Genomic DNA, 19,713 nt, shown 5'->3' with positions numbered 1-19,713 from the left:
AGGGGACATAGGTTCGATCCCTAGTGAGGGAACTAAAAGACCATATGCCATGTGGCATGGCAAAAAAAAGAGCAGCATACTAACTAAAAGAAAATTGTGTGTGTGTTAGTCGCTCAGTCATGTCCAACTCTTAGTGATCCCATGGACTGTAGCCCACCAGGCTTCTCTGTCTATGGGATTTTTATGGCAAGAATACTAGAGTGGGTTGCCATTTCCTTCTCCAGGGGATCTTCCTGACCCAGGGATCAAAGCTGGGTCTCCCACATTGCAGGCAGACTCTTTACCCTCTGAGCCACCAAGGAACCTTCCCTAAATTTCTGCAAGCCAGCATGTAGGCGAGGTGACCCAGCTTTGGCCATCCAGACCCAATGCCCTGGAGGGTAGGGGGTGCAACAAGAAAGGAGAAAGTGCATGGAACAGAGCTGCTCCTCCCATCAGGACAGCCCTCCTAGGACCTAGCACTCAGAGAGGAACAACCCTCCTGAAACAGAAGTCATGCACGTTTTCTTGTTGGAGAAGCCTCTGCTGTCCCCTAACCCAGTAGTCCAGCCGCCGGAACGCAAGCAAAACAAACAGGGAAGAGGCCAAAACAAACAGGGCCTTCGCCAAGACAGTAGTCCTCAGGTCTACTTCCCCACCTCCCATAACACACATGATGAATGAGGTTCACACATTGAACCCTTGCGAGGGCCACAAAAAAGAATAATGTCATTTGCAGCAACATGGATGGACCAAGAGGTCACCATACTAAGCGAAGTTAAGTCAGAAAGAGACAGACAGATACCACATGATATCACTTGTGTTGCTGCTGCTGTTTACTTGCTAAGTCATGTCTGACTCTTTGCAACTCCATGGACTGTAGCCCACCAGGCTCCTTTGTCCATGGGATTTTCCAGGCAATAATACTGGAGCAGTTTGCCATTTCCTTTTCCAGGGGATCTTCTGGACCCACGTCTCCTGCTTGACAGGTGGATTCTTTACCACTGAGCCACCAAGGAAGCCTGAAATCACTTATATGTGGAATCTAAAACACAGCACAAACTTATCTATGAAACAAAACCAGACTCACAAACATGGAGAACAGACTTGGGGTTATCGAGGGGGAGGAGTGGATTGGAGCCTGGGATGGATTGGGTCCTATACAGTAGGACCTTGTTTATCCATTCTATATATAATAGTTTGAGTATGCTAATACCAAACTCATACCTAGTTATTCTCTCTCTGGGGGGCGTACAGGTGGGTTTCATGTCCCTGCTTTCCTGGTGGTCAGGCAGACCATGTGTTTAGTGCCTGTCAGTGGGTTGTAACTGGGGTGTCATTCTCCAGGACTGAATGTTTATTTGATGAGGTAAGACTCTCCAGCCCTCTATTCTCCTGCCATGGTGATCCTGGAAGCCTGGGTGGGGTGAGTCAAATGAATATCTGGTGCCGCTGAATCATCACATGGAGTACAGTTGCCCAGACAGTTTTCTAGATTCAAAGTGGACTTTATGTGAGTGAGAAGGAACCATTTACTGTTAAGCCCCTGAGATATTTACATTGTTACTGCAGCATCACCTAGCTTATCCTAACCAGTACAGTGTGGGCTTTTAGCCTGCTATAGCTATAGTCAACTCTTAAAATGAACTGAAATCACTCAGAATATTAGTAGTTAAAATCTCAGCCACCATCCCACAGAGTTCTTGAAGAATAATAAAAATATAGATGGCAATCACTTATAATTATTCCTGCAAAGTAAGCAGGAAGGCACTAATTTCCATTTGAGTTAGTGGCATCTTTGTTAGTGGGAATGGAAGGAAAATACCAATTTTAGTAAATCTGAGGATTACATAATCTGTTTGTGCCATAATTGAAATTGTATGTTTTGCTTAGCAATAGATTCATGAAATGATTTAAAAACAAATCTTAAATTGTGTTGTAACTTTTGAATCACAACTTCTCCTCCTTTTCCGTGTACTGCTACTGCTAAGTCACTTCAGTCGTGTCCGACTCTGTGCGACCCCATAGATGGCAGCCCACCAGGCTCCCCCGTCCCTGGGACTCTCCAGGCAAGAACACTGGAGTGGGTTGCCATTTCCTTCTCCGATGCGTGAAAGTGAAAAGTGAAAGGGAAGTCACTCAGTTGTGTCCGACTCTTAGCGACCCCATGGACTGCAGCCTACCAGGCTCCTCAGTCCATGGGATTTTCCAGGCAAGAGTACTGGAGTGGGGTGCCATTGTCACAAAAGTTTTCTATCCTCACCTCAAGAAGACAGAACTGCAATTAGAATGTTTTTGACTACAAGTAGCAACCCTCCCTGGAGAAGGCAATGGCACCCCACTCCAGTGCTCTTGCCTGGAAACTCCCATGGACTGAGCAGCCTGATGGGCTGCAGTCCATGGGGTCACTAAGAGTCAGACATGACTGAGGGACTTCACTTTCACTTTTCACTTTCATGCACTGGAGAAGGAAATGGCAACCCACTCCAGTGTTCTTGCCTGGAGAATCCCAGGGACGGGGGAGCCTGGTGGGCTGCTGTCTATGGGGTTGCACAGAGTCGGACATGACCGAAGCGACTTAGCAGCAGCAGCAACCCTCCCACCCCTACACAAACAAACTGAAACAGTAAGGACCTGAATTATCTCACATTTTTAAGAGTCTAGGGGCTTTGTGGGGTTCAGGGCTAGCCCATCCAGCAGCTCGATCACATCATCAAGGACTTAGATTATTTTCTGAAGTTGGTAGTGAGGCAGTACAACAGTTCCAGACATCACATCTACACAGGATGATGTTCAGAAGGTTATAAGAGATCATCCCATCTTGTGTTTCTTGCTTACAGAGAGAAAATATTTCCCAGAAGCTACTTCCCATTGGTCAGAAGTGATCACAAGCACAATCCTGAAGCCATCACTGGTGAGAAGGATAAAATCGTCATGATTGGTTGAGAACCATCAGCTCAGGTGTAAGAGGATGAGCATTTGGGTGGAATAGGTATTTGGGGAGTCTATCACAGACATTATTTCTATTTCCACTTGGCAAAATTTACAGCTGCAAAATGGAAATACAGAGAATTTGGGTCATTTTCCCTTTATTCTCCTGGGTTGATCCTTTTTGTCTTAATTCTTCTCTGACTACCAAAGTCAAGATTTTGCAATAGCTTCCTACCTGCCTGCTCCAACTCATCTTGTTCTTCTCCAGTTCATTCTACACACCCCCTGCTAGATGAAGGTTCTTAAAACCCTCTTCTCACGTTGTCACATCTTTACCCAATTATGTCGAATGTCTCTCTTTTGACACTGGTTTTAGGTTTAGACTTCTCTGGGTGCTTTTCTGGGTGGTGGTATCACACCCATCCCACCCACCACTAACAGGTAATACACATTCTTTAAATGCCTCCCTGACTCAACACATCAATTTCTACTTCCATACTTCTGTGTTTTCTCCCATCTTGAACATCCTATTTCATTGTCTCTGTCCAAAGCCTCCACTTTCTCTAACCATCTTAGCCTAATCTGTTTTTATATAAATTTATTTATTTTAATTGGAGGTTAATTACTTTACAGTATTGTATTGGTTTTGCCATACATCAACATGAATCCACCATGGGTGTACACGTGTTCCCAATCCTGAACCCCCCTCCCACCTCCATTCCCATACCATCCCTCTGGGTCATCCCAGTGCACCAGCCCCAAGCAACCAGTATCATGCTTCGAACCTGGACTGGTGACTCATTTCATATATGATATTATACATGTTTCAATGCCATTCTCCCAAACCATCCCCCCCTTGTCCTCTCCCACAGAGTCCAAAAAACTGTTCCATATACCTGTCTCTTTTGCTGTCTCACATACAGGGTTATCGTTACTATCTTTCTAAATTCCATATATATGTGTTAGTATACTGTATTGGTGTTTTTCTTTCTGGCTTACTTCACTCTGTATAATGACTTCCCTGGTGGCTCAGATGGTAAAGCATCTGCCTACAATGCAGGAGACCCAGGTTCGATCCCTGGGTTGGGAAGATCCTCTGGAGAAGGAAATGGCAACCTACTCCAGTACTGTTGCCTGGATAATCCCATGGATGGAGGAGTGTTGTAGGCTACAGTTCCTGGGGTTGCAAAGAGTCGGACACGACTGAGCGACTTCACTTCTTCACTCTGTATAATAGGCTCCAGTTTCATCCACCTCATTAGAACTGATTCAAATGTATTCCCTTTAATGGCTGAGTAATACTCCATTGTGTATGTGTACCACATCTTTCTTATCCATTCATCTGCTGATAAACCTAGGTTGCTTCCATGTCCTGGCTATTATAAACAGTTCTGCGATGAACACTGGGGTACACATGTCTCTTTCAATTCTGGTTTCCTCAGTGTGTATGCCCAGCAGTGGGATTGCTGGGTCATAAGGCAGTTCTATTTCCAGTTTTTTAAGGAATCTCCACACTGTTCTCCATAGTTAGCCTAATCTTTATGAAGATTATCTTGGTTAATTGCAGCCCACACTGGTCTCTCCTCACTGAATTCTTATTTCATGTATAGCCAACACCATAACTGATTCTTACTATGTGTTGAGATGCTCTCCCCAATAAATTAGGCATGTCCTGAGAGCAGAGACCATTGTTTTGCTTTATGTCTGTCTCACACCATCTTTGCACAGGTGTCACACCTTATTGATCCTTCAGTCCGTCAGCAAGCAATGACTGAGACCCATTCCTCTATGGTTCTGGTATGACATTTGCACAGATGGAATCCGACAACTTGATCCTATTGGGAAAATTAGCATCAATTTTGCATATTTTGCTTCTCCTATGGGACAGAGAGGGGTCCTCTCTGAGTAAGTTCAGCTCAGCAACAGGGCTGGGAGTTGTTTCTAGCTGTTTCTATCTGCAAGTTTCTAGCCCACTTAGATAACGAAATTTGTATACCTGTTTAGAAGGCCATGCTTTTGGAATTGTTTTCCAGAATAAATACTGAATGTTAACAAGTATTTATCCAAGTCTGTTCAACAATAGACTTCCAATCATGTAAATGTACTTTAGTAGGTACCAACTTTGTTTATTAAAAAAGACTTGAGGGGGTCTTCCCTGGTAGTCCAGTAGTTAAAAATCTGTCTTGCAATGCAGGGAAGGGGCTTCCCCTAATGGCAGTAAACAATCCACCTGCCAATCCAGAAGATGCAGGTTCGACCACTGATTCGATCCCTGGGTCAGGAAGACCCTCTGGAGAAGGAAATGCAACCCACTCCAGTATCCTTGCCTGGAAAATCCCATGGACAGAGGAGATTGGTAGGGGACAGTCCATGGGGACACAGAAGACTTGGACATGACTTAATGACTAAACAACAACAACAACGCAGGGGACATAGGTTCAATCCTTGATCAGGAAATGAAGATCCCACATGCCTTGGAGAACCTAAGCCATCATGCAACAGCTACTAAGCCACGATGAAAGATCCTGTATGACACAAGGAAGATCCTACTCGTCACAATTAAGACCTAATACAGCCAAATAAATATTTTTTTAAAAAAATCTTGAACCTCAATTCTTTTTGTTTTTTAAGGGGAAATATTCATAGACATGTTCATCTTCACTTGTCTCTTTTCCCCTTGTGATCAGTAATGGCATTTGGTGGTCAGGCAGTCTGAACGAGGCCTGCAGACAAGCACCACTGAACAGAGAGAAGAGGAGTGTCCCTTAGAGGAATCAGATTATTCCTCTGCTCAGTGCTTTGTGCACCAGACCCTGGAAGGCACTCTGGACACTGGGCTGCCTGTGCTGTACGTGACTGTGTGTGATGGGAATTAACACCTAATTCTGCATCCCAGCTTTATGGCTGAGGTCCACAGTGAGTCAGTATAATTAAGCACCGTTTGCCTGGTTAGTTAGTTCTGGTGTCTAAATCTGTCACAATAAAGTATGTGATGTTAAACATGTTTGGATTAGAACCTTCTGGAGCCAATGCCAATGCAGACAGCTATATTAATCACATGGGAGGTTATCTTATTTGAGATTTTCTATGCACCTCTGAGTTACAGTGTTTCATCCATCAAGGGCTTGCTGAAGACATCTGTAAACTTTGATTTATTGCACTGTTCCTGCAACAGAATTAAATAGCATTATACTCAAATATATTGGCTTAATTGACAGGTAGAGATTTAATCCTGTTAATTATCTAGCCAGCTCAAAAGCTTCCAGTAACCCTTTGTTGAATCCGTGGGATTCAGAAAAGGTATCTCAGCACCTACTTGAGGCTCAGGTAAATCCATCATCATTCCTCCTCTTCAATCAACATCACTCATTATCAGAGAAATGCAAATCAAAACCACTACGAGGTACCATTTCACACCAGTCAGATTGGCTGCGATCCAAAAGTCTACAAATAATAAATGCTGGAGAGGGTGTGGAGAAAAGGGAACCCTCTTACACTGTTGGTGGGAATGCAAACTAGTACAGCCACTATGGAGAACAGTGTGGAGATTCCTTAAAAAACTGGAAATAGAACTGCCTTATGATCCAGCAACCCCACTGCTGGGCATACACACTGAGGAAACCAGAAGGGAAAGAGACACGTGTACCCCAATGTTCATCGCAGCACTGTTTATAATAGCCAAGACATGGAAGCAACCTAGATGTCCATCAGCAGATGAATGGATAAGAAAGCTGTGGTACATATACACAATGGAGTATTACTCAGCCATTAAAAAGAATACATTTGAATCAGTTCTAATGAGGTGGATGAAACTGGAGCCTATTATACAGAGTGAAGTAAGCCAGAAGGAAAAACATAAATACAGTATACTAACGCATATATATGGGATTTAGAAAGATGGTAACAATAACACGGTGTACGAGACAGCAAAAGAGACACTCATGTATAGAACAGTCTTATGGACTCTGTGGGAGAGGGAGAGGGTGGGAAGATTTGGGAGAATGGCAATGAAACATGTGAAATATCATGTAGGAAACGAGTTGCCAGTCCAGGTTCGATGCATGATGCTGGATGCTTGGGGCTGGAGCACTGGGACGGCCCAGAGGGATGGTATGGGGAGGGAGGAGGGAGGAGGGTTCGGGATGGGGAACACATGTATACCTGTGGCGGATTCATTTTGATATTTGGCAAAACTAATACAATTATGTAAAGTTTAAAAATAAAATAAAATTGGAAGAATAAAAAAAAAATTTTTGTATTACTAATTAACATTGTAAAATAATAAAAAACAATCTAGCAATAAAAAAAAAAAAAAAAAAAAAAGTTTACTCTTGCTAGCCCCAGTTCATGAGCAAACACACACACTCATGAGACAAGTGTGTTACTTTGGGGTGGCCCCCTCTCTGACTCCAAACAGTTCGTTCCTTTAGGTAAATGATGTCGGAAGGTTTGTAGTCAACCACCTCTCCTGGCTTTGGGTTTTGTCTGTGAGTATCTATTGAGATAACACATGTGAACGTCTTTCATTCACTTATTTACACAACATACTTTTATTGAGCACTTAGTATGTTCAGGGACTTTGCCGGGCTGGAAAGAACAAAAATACATGGAAAGATAGTTGAGACCCTCGAGAAACTTACATCAGTTATAAATCAAAGTGCTTACAGACCTATAGGATATTCATTAATGGTGATCATCTGTGCTGTTATAATAACGCACATGTCGCTCAGTTGCGTCCAACTCTTTGAGACCCTGTGGACTGTAGCCCATGAATCTCCTCTGTCCATGGGATTCTCCAGGCAAGAATACTAGAGTGGGTTGCTATTTCCTTCTTCAGGGAATCTTCCTGACCCAGGGATCAAACCCACATCTTTTGCATCTCCTGCATTGGCAGGAGGATTGCTTACCACTAGCAAATGCACACAAATAGGTCATCCATACCAGAAAACTTAAGTGTAGCTAAACTTTATCTTTTTAGAACCAATATTACTAAGAAAGGATATTAGGTGGAAATTTCAAACATTGAGAAACAATCATGGGAGACATTCAAAGAAGGCAGATACTTTAGGAACTTTTAAACTCATCCATCACAAGGTGGCTCTATTCTCTTCTTGCACACATGGCAGGACCCCACTTAACCATCTGCTAAGCTTCACTACTCCTCAGGGCTAATGTCCTCTCTGTTCCCAGTCACTGTGCTAGGTCAGACTTCTCTGCCTTTTTGGAGCTCACAGTCCAGTGGAGACACAGACAACAGTAAGAGGGCTGTGACGGAGGTTCCCACAGGGGGGCCCTTGGAGCCCAGAGTGGACACAGCCTGAGAGGATTCAAAAAAGGCTTCCTGGAGGAGGAGGAGTCTGAACTGGACTTTAGCAAATGCTTAACACTTATTCAGTTAAAGAAAGAAGGGTGTGTAAGGAGGGCAAGTTAGAAGATGGCAGTTTGTACAACATGAGAAACCAGGCCGAAGGCAGAGAAGAGGGAAACCACAGAGTCCTCCTATGAAGCCACAAGTACTGATACTTAGTGCTTTTAAATTAAGTGCAGTGAGTTGTCGCAGCTGGGACTGGGCAAGGGTTATGTCAGGAGAGTCCTGTGGGCCAGGCTAGAAATGTGGTGCTCAAGGACCAGCGGAACATTCTAAGCAGGAAAGGAAAACGGCTGGGGTTCTAAAACTGGTCAGCCTGGTGGGATAGTGGAGGATTTACTCACATTTCTCAACTTGAATAACTTTTAAGGAAAAAAAAATTGTATACTTTAAGAGCACTTATCGAACCTAGGTCCATGAAAGACATGACACTTAAAAAAATATTTTTTATATGATTTCACACTTAAGAACTGTAAGAAATATAAAGAACATCCATATAAGCTTCACCGAATTCATCAGTTGTTAACGTGTTTTTGACATTTTGCCCCACTTGCTCATTTATCAATCTACAAGACTACAGTATACACACATACACTCATCTGAAAAATCTCTGTAGCCTTCATTCATATTCATAATTACTCCAATGGCTACTTCCTAAAGACAAGAGCTTTCTGTTTTTATTAATATAAAAAATATTATCAAAATCAGGAAATCTGCTAGTTGTACTAATAATGACTCATGATAATTAAGATCTGTGATGTAAACAAAATGAAACCTTGGCCCTGTGCAAATGTCTTCCATTTGTAAATTATCACTGAAATGGAAATTAATCTTTATAATAATAAATGCTTTCAGATTATTATAAAAGTAAAAAGACAGGATTTTAAAACTCTCATAGAACTCATGGGTTTCTGGATGCACATTTGAGAAAAACTGTTGGTAGCCAAGATGGAGATGAGACAAGCTCTATTCAGCACGCAAGCCTAGATTGTCCTTGACTGTTCATATTGGTCAGAGCATCAGGAAGCTGAGCTGGGGGAAAGAGGTCCCATTTCTGTTCTGCAAAGCTGGGTACAAAAAGCCTGAAGGACCAAGGAACCAGAGTAGGGGTCCTGCACATTGACACTCAAGCCGAATACAGAGCAAGAAAGGGGCCGAGAGTAAGGCCAATGATACTCCCATGCCCTGTCTCTTAGCAGAAAGCAAGTTTAGGATAAACAGAGAAAAAAGAGAAAGCATGGGGAGAAAGAAGGATGCAATTTTCATGGCTTGGTGGGGAGGGCCTCTGAAACTAGAAGAAAATTGTAGAGGGTAATATGATATCGTTAGTAGTATGTAAGAAGATACAGTTTCTACAAAACAGAATAAAGTAATGGGAGAAGCTGAGATGAAAATGCAATGGAGTGAGGCAAAAAAAAGAGAGAGAGAGAGACAGTGGAGATAGGCTTGTGGGGAAACCGAAAGGCAATATATTGTTTTTTTTAATAATTTTTCAAAATTCACTTTGGAGTTAATAAAGGACAGGATTGAAACTGTGGCAAACAGGCTCAATGACAGGGCAGGCAGATCTTTACAAATTTTAAAAGGTTTAGTTATTTCAGGCACAATCAGGAGACACAGAGAGAAGCATGATCATCGAGACTTGAATAAACCTCTTCTTGGTCTTTTATGAGGGAGGCAATACAAATAATGACAAATGGAGTGTCCATTAATAGATCTACTTCAAAACTGATGAATTTCAACAGCATTTTTATCAAGCACATATGCTATATTACCAACAGCTGAACTTAAATAAGAGTCCATACGACAATCTCAATAAGTTCAGATGAGTGGGGATTACTTTGTGGATTGAAAGCACAATGCAGAAATTGTGGAGCCACATTCTGGCTTACTAACTGAACCATGGTTTCTTAATCTGCAAAATGTGAAGATTAATAATACCTACCTTCTATAGGTATTATGAGGACAAAATGAGTTTTTACAGAACTTATTACTGTGGTTGGTAAATAATAAGCACTCGATATATACTAGCTATTGGTATTTTTACTGTTAATAGTTTTTGGTCATATCCTCTCAGTCAGTCAGTCAGTTCAGTCGCTCAGTCATGTCCGACTCTTTGCGACCCCATGAATTGCAGCACGCCAGGCCTCCCTGTCCATCACCAACTCCCAGAGTTTACCCAAACTCATGTCCATCGACTCGGTGATGCCATCCAGCCATCTCATCCTCTGTCATCCCCTTCTCTTCCTGCCCCCAATCCCTCCCAGCATCAGAGTCTTTTCCAATGAGTCAGTTCTTCGCATCAGGTGGCCAAAGTGTTGGAGTTTCAGCTTCAGCATGAGTCCTACCAGTGAACACCCAGGACTGGTCTCCTTTAGGATGGACTGGTTGGATCTCCTTGCAGTCCAAGGGATTCACAAGAGTCTTCTCCAACACCACAGTTCAAAAGCATCAATTCTTCTGTGCTCAGCTTTCTTCACAGTCCAACTCTCACATCCATACATGACCACTGGAAAAACCATAGCCTTAACTAGATAGACCTTTGTTGGCAAAGTAATATCTCTGCTTTTGAATATGCCATCTAGGTTGGTCATAACTTTCCTTCCAAGGAGTAAGCATCTTTTAATTTCATGGCTGCAGTCACCATCTGCAGTGATTTTGGAGCCCCAAAAAATAAAGTCTGACACTGTTTCCACTGTTTCCCCATCTATTTCCCATCAAGTGATGGGACCAGATGCCATGATCTTAGTTTTCTGAATGTTGAGCTTTAAGCCAACTTTTTCACTCTCCTCTTTCACTTTCATCAAGAGGCTTTTTAGTTCTTCTTCACTTTCTGCCATAAGGGTGGTGTCATCTGCATATCTGAGGTTATTGATCTTTCTCCCAGCAATCTTGATTCCAGCTTGTGCTTCTTCCAGTCCAGCATTTCTCATGATGTACTCTGCATATAAGTTAGATAAGCAGGGTGACAATATACAGTCTTGACGTACTCCTTTTCCTATTTGGAACCAGTCTGTTGTTCCATGTCCAGTTCTAACTGTTGCTTCCTGACCTGCATATAGGTTTCTCAAGAGGCAGGTCAAGTGGTCAGGTATTCCCATCTCTTTCAGAATTTTCCAGTTTATTGTGATCCACACAGTCAAAGGCTTTGGCATAGTCAATAAAGCAGAAATAGATATTTTTTTGGAACTCTCTTGCTTTTTTGATGATCCAGCTATTACCCCAAATAATAAAAGTTTAAAGAGGAAAACAATAATTTAAAAAAGATCAGCTATGAATACATGAAGTCCAATGGAAGGCAGTCAAAGCACTACTAACAGGTAAACTCAGACTCAAATCATTTTTTTATTTTGTAAAAGAAAAAAGGATAAGAATACAAAGAAATGACACAAAGAAATGGAAAGATACCTTGTGCTCTTGAATTGGAAGAATATTGTTAAAAATGGCCTTACTACCTAAAACAATCTACAGATTTAATGCATCCTCCATCAAAATACCCATGACAGTTTTCACAGAATTAGAACAGTAATCCTAAAATTAACATGGAACTATTTAAAAAAAAAAACAGAATTGCCAAAACAATCTTGAGAAAAGAACAAAGCTGGAGGTACCACCCTTGCAGGCTTCAGATTATCCTATAAAGCTACAGTAATCAGAATGGTACTGACACAAAGCAGACACACAGATGAATGGAACAGAAGAAAGAACCCCCAAATAAACCCATGTGCTTCTGGTCAATTAATCTATGATAAAGGAGGCGACAATATGCAATGGGGAAAAAGATAGTCTCTTTAATAAGTAATAAGTAATACTGGGAAAACTGGATAGCTACATGTAAAACATTGAGTTCAGAACATTTCCTCATACCATACACAAAAATAAACTCAAAATGGATTAAAGACCTAAGTGTATGACATGATACCATAAAATTCCTAGAAGAGAACATAGGCAGAATACTCTGACATAAATTACAGCAATATTTTCTTAGATCTATTATGCAAGGCAAAAAAATAAAAGCAAAAATAAACAACTTGGATCTAATTAAACTTAAATACTTCTTCACAGGATAGGAAGACATCAACAAAACAAAAAGACAACCTATATATGGGAGAAAATGTTTGAAAATGACATGACTAACAAAAGGTTAATATCCAAAGTGTATGAATAGTCCATACAATTCAATGTCAAAAAAAACAACTCAATCAAAAAATGGGCAGAAGACCTGAATAGAAATTTTTTCCAAAGAAGACATACAGATGGCCAACAGGCATGTGAAAAGATCCTCAACATTGCTAATTATTAGAGAAATGCAAATCAAAGCCACAATGAGGTATTACCACACATCTGTCAGAATTGCTGTCATCCAAGAATTGATGCTTTTAAACTGTGGTATTGGAGAAGACTCTTGTGAGTCCCTTGGACTGCAAGGAGATCCAACCAGTCCATTCTAAAGGAGATCAGTCCTGGGTGTTCATTGGAAGGACTGATGCTGAAGCTGAAACTCCAATACTTTGGCCGCCTCATGTGAAGAGTTGACTCATTGGAAAAGACCCTGATGCTGGGAGGGATTGGGGGCAGGAGGAGAAGGGGACAACAGAGGATGAGATGGCTGGATGGCATCACTGACTCGATGGACGTGAGTCTGAGTGAACTCCGGGAGTTGGTGATGGACAGGCAGGCCTGGAGTACTGCGATTCATGGGGTCACAAAGAGTCGGACACGACTGAGTGACTGAACTGAACTGAACTGAAAATCTACAAATGGCAAATGCTGGTGAAGATGTGGAGAAAAGAGAACTCTTGTATGCTGTTGGTGGGAATGCAAATTAGTGCAGCCATTACGGAAAACAGTTTGGAGGTTCCTCAAAAAAAAAATAAAGAAAGAAACTAGAACAATTAAATGATACAGCAACTCCATTCCTGGGTGAAGGTGAAAGTGAAAGTCAAGGTCGCTCAGTCGCGACGGACCCTTTGCGACCCCATGGACTATACAGCTATACAGTCCATGGAATTCTCCAGGCCAGAATACTGGAGTGGGTAGCCTTTCCCTTCTACAGGGGATCTTCCGGACCCAGGGATTGAACCCATATCTTCCTCATTGCAGGCGGATTCTTTACCAGCTGAGCCACAAGGGAAGCCCATTCCCAGGTATATATATGGGAAAAAACAAAACACTAATTCAAAAAGATACATGCACCCCAATGTTCATAGCAGCACTATTTACAATAGCCAAGATATGGAAGCAATCCACGTCCATCAACAGACAAATGGATAAAAGACTACTGAGGGAAATACCTGTATACACACACATACACATAATGGAATATTACTCAGCCATAGAAAGAATGAAATTCAGCCATCTGCAATATAGATGGGCCCAGGTCCTCCTGCATTGCAGGCTGATTCTTTACCATCTGAACCACCAGGGAAGCCTAAGAGATTATTATGCCTAGTGAAAGAGGTCAGAGAAAGACAAATACTGTATCGTTCACATGCATGATCCAAGAAGTAAAACAAACTAATGTACATAGCAAAACAGAAACAGGCTCACACGATAGAAAAATAGTGGTTACTAGTGGAGGAGAGAAAGAGGGAAGAGGCAAGATGGAATTAAAAGATACAGACTACCATGTACAAAACAGATAAGCAACAAGGATATATTGTATAGCACAGGGAGTAATAGCCATTATCTTGTAATAACTTTTAATGAAATATAGTCTGTAAAAAACACTGAATCTCTCTGCTGAATACCTAAAATATAAAATTTATAAATTAACTATACTTCATAAAAAATAAATATAAAAATATTAAAACTAATCTTAGGAAAACAGAAGGAATGAAATGGCAGATATAAAAGCAGAAATTGCTTTTTAAAAAATAGCATAAGATGAGTATAGTTTGGGAGGTAAAACAGCAAAATATACTTATTACTTATAAATTTAAATAGTTTTAAAAAAAGTTTTAAAAAGATGGAGACATATGCATACTTCTAGATACCAGGGTTGAATACTGTAAAAATGTTAATTTGTCCCAGATTAGTTTATCTACTTATTAAAAACCCAATCAATATGCTGATGGGACTACTTTTTGGAAATTGGCAATGTAATTACAAGGTTCATTTGGAGAACAGGTGAGAGTTGCTAAGAACATTTGAAAACATTCTAATAATACAAAATTCATCCAAACAGTCTAGATTCGGGGGAAAAGTTATTTTGAGAGCAGACTGACATCAGGATAAAAAGGACCTTATTCAACCTGATACCTTATTAAAATACTAATTGCCATCAATCTGGAATTCACACCTACTCAACCCCAGCTCTAGGTATTCTCACCTCTTTGATGTACAGACCTTCAAATCAGATAACAGAAAGACAGGCTGAAAATGAATTGCTCTATGTCCCTCAACGAGGAGCTCCCCCAAATGGTGAAAATCTAAACCATAAAATATCTTTCAATCTTATTCAAGTGGAGTGTTTATTGTGTATTATTTTGTTATTTATTAATCACAAAAGGAATTTGGTGTGCACCAGCCATTTCAAATCCTCTTGGTTATTTTCAGCCCCTAGGTTTTGCTCATCTTCAGGCTAGGAAGATTGGAAAGGTTATGTCCAAATTTTAACGTTACTGTTCAAGGACAAAACTATAAACCATTTCTAAAGTGACTGCTAGACTGATTCTAAAGTGGGATTCGTTTTACACTTAAGGTCTGAAAATAAAGCAGGTTGCTTTCATCTACCATCTGAGTTTTGATGGATGGGGAGTGTGGCTTGGGGCAATTGCTGAGTGGGATTGACTAGGCGAAGATGCCTGCGGTTAGCAGCATAAAGACGGGACAGAATGCACAAGGATTCCCTCAACCTTCCTAAAATTATAAGAATTATGTGGAAAGATGAGGAGTCTAGAAGTTTAGGGGACTGGTACAGCAATCAAATGTTAGTGTCAGTACTGATTTCAAATACTTGGTACCATAACCAGGCCATGGGTTAAGAAAACATGTTCTAGAGTCAAAAGAGACATGAAATAAGCGTCAGAGCCACCACTTACTAACAGAGTAATGTTAAGTAAGTCCCTTAAACACTGGCTGCCAAGTTCCTGGTCTCTATATCAGGTATTACTCAGATCTAGACAAATGATAGCCAGTATTACTTAGTACAAAAGACTGTGGTCATTGTAAGTCTAAGTTTCTCATCACAGCATGGTAGAAAATGAGTCAGAAATGTGTAAATGTGCAGGCAAAAGGTATTCTAACAAGTGAAGTATTGGGCATAATATTTTTACTGTGTGTATATCGGGAGGTAAAAAGAGACAGAATATAAGAATAATACAGATTAAAACTTAAATGATGCACACCATGGGGGAATTATGCATGCTTCCCTGGTGGCTCAGACAGTAAAGTGTCTGCCAGCAATGCGGGAGACCCGGGTTCAATCCCTGGTTTGGGAAGATCCCCTGGAGAAGGAAATGGCAACCCACTCTAGTACTCTTGCCTGGAAAATTCCAAGGATGGAGGAACCCAATAAGCTACAGTCCATGGGATCGCAAAGAGTTGGACAAGACTGAGCAACTTCACTTTGTACTTTGTACTTTTTTATGGGGGAAAATTATAGATATTATTGCTGGTTTAAAAATACTAATAAACTGGAACTTCCCTGGTGGTTCAACGGTTAAAATGTGGGGGCTCAGATTTGATGCCTGGTCGGAGAACTAAGATCCCACACACATGAGATGCAGCCAAAAAAATAAAATTAAAAAAAGAAATATTAGTAAATCCACAAAAGAGGGCTTCCCTGGTGGCTCAGTGATAAAGAATCTACCTGCTGATGCTGGAGACCCAGGTTTGATCCCTGGTCTGGGAAGATTCCACATGCCGAGGGGCAGCTAAGCCACAGTGCCACAACTACTGAGCCTGTGCTCTGGACCCCAGGCTCCACGGGAGAAACTACTGCAATGAGAAGCTCGTGCACCACACCCAGAGAGCAGCCCCTGCTCGCCACAACTAGAGAAAAGCCTGCTCAGCAACAAAGATCCAGCACAGTGAAAAATAAACAAACATTAAAAAAAAATCCACAGAAAAGAAGATCCAAAGATGTTTGGTATAAAACAGAAAATGCATGGTGGATGGTCCAGAGAAGCACTTGAAATTCAGCTTTCAGATAAAGAAAGGATGCTGATGTTAAAACGTCCAGCCTTTGAGCGGCCATTTAGGATGTCATTCCTGTGTGCTAGGGAGGACGCAGAGATGTGGGGATGAAGGGGAAGATGGCATGAGGTTAGCGGGTCCTGCTGCACCCAGGTGACCTCTGGTCTGGTGGCTGCCCTGCCTAGGGAAAGGTGTAAGCAACCTTGAGCAATGGGAGATGTCAGGCACAGGCCAGAGAGTCTCCATGAACTCAAGTACAGGATTTATAACCACGAGCACACACCTGTTTACACACTTTATGCTTATTCCCATGCAGATCATTAGGTGAAACAAATTGGTATTGACATGAAGTAAAGCTTACAATAGCACTGAACTTTCAACTCCCTTCCAGCAGATTTCTGATCTTTTCCAATTTGTGGCTCATCTATTTACAACTTAAAACAGTTAGAAGGATATTGATGACAACATAATGAGTGTGGAGTAAATTTCACACTTTGTAAAAACGATTATATGACTGAGCAGACTATAAAGCTCCTGGCTTGATCTGAGGTTTATAGGACCAGGACTTTAAACCTTAAGAAGGTTAATGCCTTAAGTTATCCCTTAATGCATAGGGCTTCCCAGGTGGCATAGTGGTAAAGAATCCCCCTGCCAATGCAGGAGATGTTGAGACGTAGGTTCGACCCCTGGGTGGGGAAGATCCCCTGGAGTAGGAAATGGCAACCCACTCCAGTATTCTTTCCTGGAGAATCCCATGGACAGAGGAGCCCAGAGGGCTACAGGATATGGATTCGAAAACAGTCAAACACGACTAAGCAACTGAGCATGCAATGCATGGGTATGAAGATCTTCAGTTCACTTCAGTCACTCAGTCGTGTCCGACTCTTTGTGACCCCATGAGTCGCAGCACGCCAGGCCTCCCTGTCCATCACCAACTCCTGGAGTTCACTCAGACTCACATCTGTCGAGTCAGTGATGCCATCCAGCCATCTCATCCTCTGTCGTCCCCTTCTCCTCCTGCCCCCAATCCCTCCCAGCATCAGAGTCTTTTCCAATGAGTCAACTCTTCGCATGAGGTGGCCAAAGTACTGGAGTTTCAGCTTCAGCATCATTCCTTCCAAAGAAATCCCAGGGCTGATCTCCTTCAGAATGGACTGGTTGGATCTCCTTGCAGTCCAAGGGACTCTCAACAGTCTTCTCCAACACCACAGGTCAAAAGCATCCATTCTTCGGCACTCAGCCTTCTTCACAGTCCAACTCTCACATCCATACATGACCACAGGAAAAACCATAGCTTTGACTAGACAAACCTTTGTTGGCCAAGTAATGTCTCTGCTTTTGAATATGCTATCTAGGTTGGTCATAACTTTCCTTCCAAGGAGTAAGCGTCTTCTAATTTCATGGCTGTAGTCACCATCTGCAGTGATTTTGGAGCCCAGAAAAATAAAGCCTGACACTGTTTCCACTGTTTCCCCATCTATTTCCCATGAACTGATGGGACCGGATGCCATGATCTTAGTTTTCTGAATGTTGAGCTTTAAGCCAACTTTTTCACTCTCCACTTTCACTTTCATCAAGAGGCTTTTTAGTTCCTCTTCACTTTCTGCCATAAGGGTGGTGTCATCTGCATATCTGAGGTTATTGGTATTTCTCCCGGCAATCTTGATTCCAGCTTGTGCTTTCTCCAGCCCAGGGTTTCTCATGATGTACTCTGCATAGAAGTTAAATAAGCAGGGTGACAATATACAGCCTTGATGTACTCCTTTTCCTATTTGGAACCAGTCTGTTGTTCCATGTCCGGTTCTAACTGTTGCTTCCTGACCTGCATATAGGTTTCTCGAGAGGAGATCAGGTGGTCTGGTATTCCCATCTCTTTCAGAATTTTCCACAGTTTATTGTGATCCACACAGTCAAAGGCTTTGGCATAGTCAATAAAGCAGAAATAGATGCTTTTCTGGAACTCTCTTGCTTTTTCAGTGATCCAGCAGATGTTGGCAATTTGATCTCTGGTTCCTCTGCCTTTTCTAAAACCAGCTTGAACATCAGGAAGTTCACAGTTCACATATTGCTAAAGCCTGGCTTGGAGAATTTTGAGCATTACTTTACTAGTATGTGAGATGAGTGCAATTGCGCAGTAGTTTGAGCATTCTTTGTCACTGCCTTTCTTTGGGATTGGAATGAAAACTGACCTTTTCCAGTCCTGTGGCCACTGCTGAGTTTTCCAAATTTGCTGGCATATTGAGTGCAGCACTTTCACAGCATCATCTTTCAGGATTTGGAATAGCTCAACTGGAATTCCATCACCTCCACTTGCTTTGTTCATAGTGATGCTTTCTAAGGCCCACTTGACTTCACATTCCAGGATGTCTGGCTCTAGGTCAGTGATCACACCATCGTGATTATCTGGGTCATGAAGATCTTTTTTGTACAGTTCTTCTGTGTATTCTTGCCATCTCTTCTTAATATCTTCTCCTTCTGTTAGGTCCATACAATTTCTGTCCTTTATTGAGCCCATCTTTGCATGAAATGTTCCCTTGGTATCTCTAATTTTCTTAAAGAGATCTCTAGTCTTTCCCATTCTGTTGTTTTCCTCTATTTCGTTGCATTGATCACTGAAGAAGGCTTTCTTATCTCTTCTTGCTAGTCTTTGGAACTCTGCATTCAGATGCTTATATCATTCCTTTTCTCTTTTGCTTTTCGCTTCTCTTCTTTTCACAGCTATTTGTAAGGCCTCCCCAGACAGCCATTTTGCTTTTCTGCATTTCTTTTCCATGGGATGGTCTTGATCCCTGTCTCCTGTACAATGTCACGAACCTCATTCCATAGTTCATCAGGCACTTTATCTGATCTAGGCCCTTAAATCTATTTCTCACTTCCACTGTATAATCATAAGGGATTTGATTTAGGTCATACCTGAATGGTCTAGTGGTTTTCCCTACTTTCTTCAATTTAAGTCTGAAGATCTTAACTTACATGTAAACAGAGTTGACTGGGAGGTGGGGGAAAGATGGAGAGATAAGAAAGTTATGAAAATTCAGGAGCACCTTTAATCAGATACAGGACCTTCTCTGCCCTATATATCTATGTCCCTCAGAGAGGAAGAAGGAAGAGAAAAAAGGCAAGAGAGGGCCAAGTTATCCAAACTCTCTTTCCTCCACTTTTGAAGTTATTCTTAAATAACCTTGAGCAAGACAAGCCGCGCTGCTATGTGCCATGGAAGACAAATTGACAAAGCACATGTTTTGTTTGAGGGATTATTTCCTATTCGGTTGTAGAAAACCTAGCAGAGAGACCCA

General features: G+C 41.7%; 1 non-coding gene across 1 annotated transcript; it reads left to right on the top strand.

The window, feature by feature from the left end:
• The first annotated feature begins 3,928 nt into the window (after positions 1–3,928).
• On the top strand, positions 3,929–4,000 carry TRNAC-ACA. The gene has a single exon. It is a non-coding gene; the product is annotated as a tRNA-Cys (tRNA).
• The last annotated feature ends 15,713 nt before the right edge of the window (positions 4,001–19,713 follow it).

Source organism: Bos indicus x Bos taurus, chromosome 4 (assembly GCF_003369695.1).
Source record: "Bos indicus x Bos taurus breed Angus x Brahman F1 hybrid chromosome 4, Bos_hybrid_MaternalHap_v2.0, whole genome shotgun sequence".
Classification (NCBI taxonomy): domain Eukaryota; kingdom Metazoa; phylum Chordata; class Mammalia; order Artiodactyla; family Bovidae; genus Bos; species Bos indicus x Bos taurus.
This window is presented reverse-complemented; position numbering and strand designations above follow the sequence as displayed.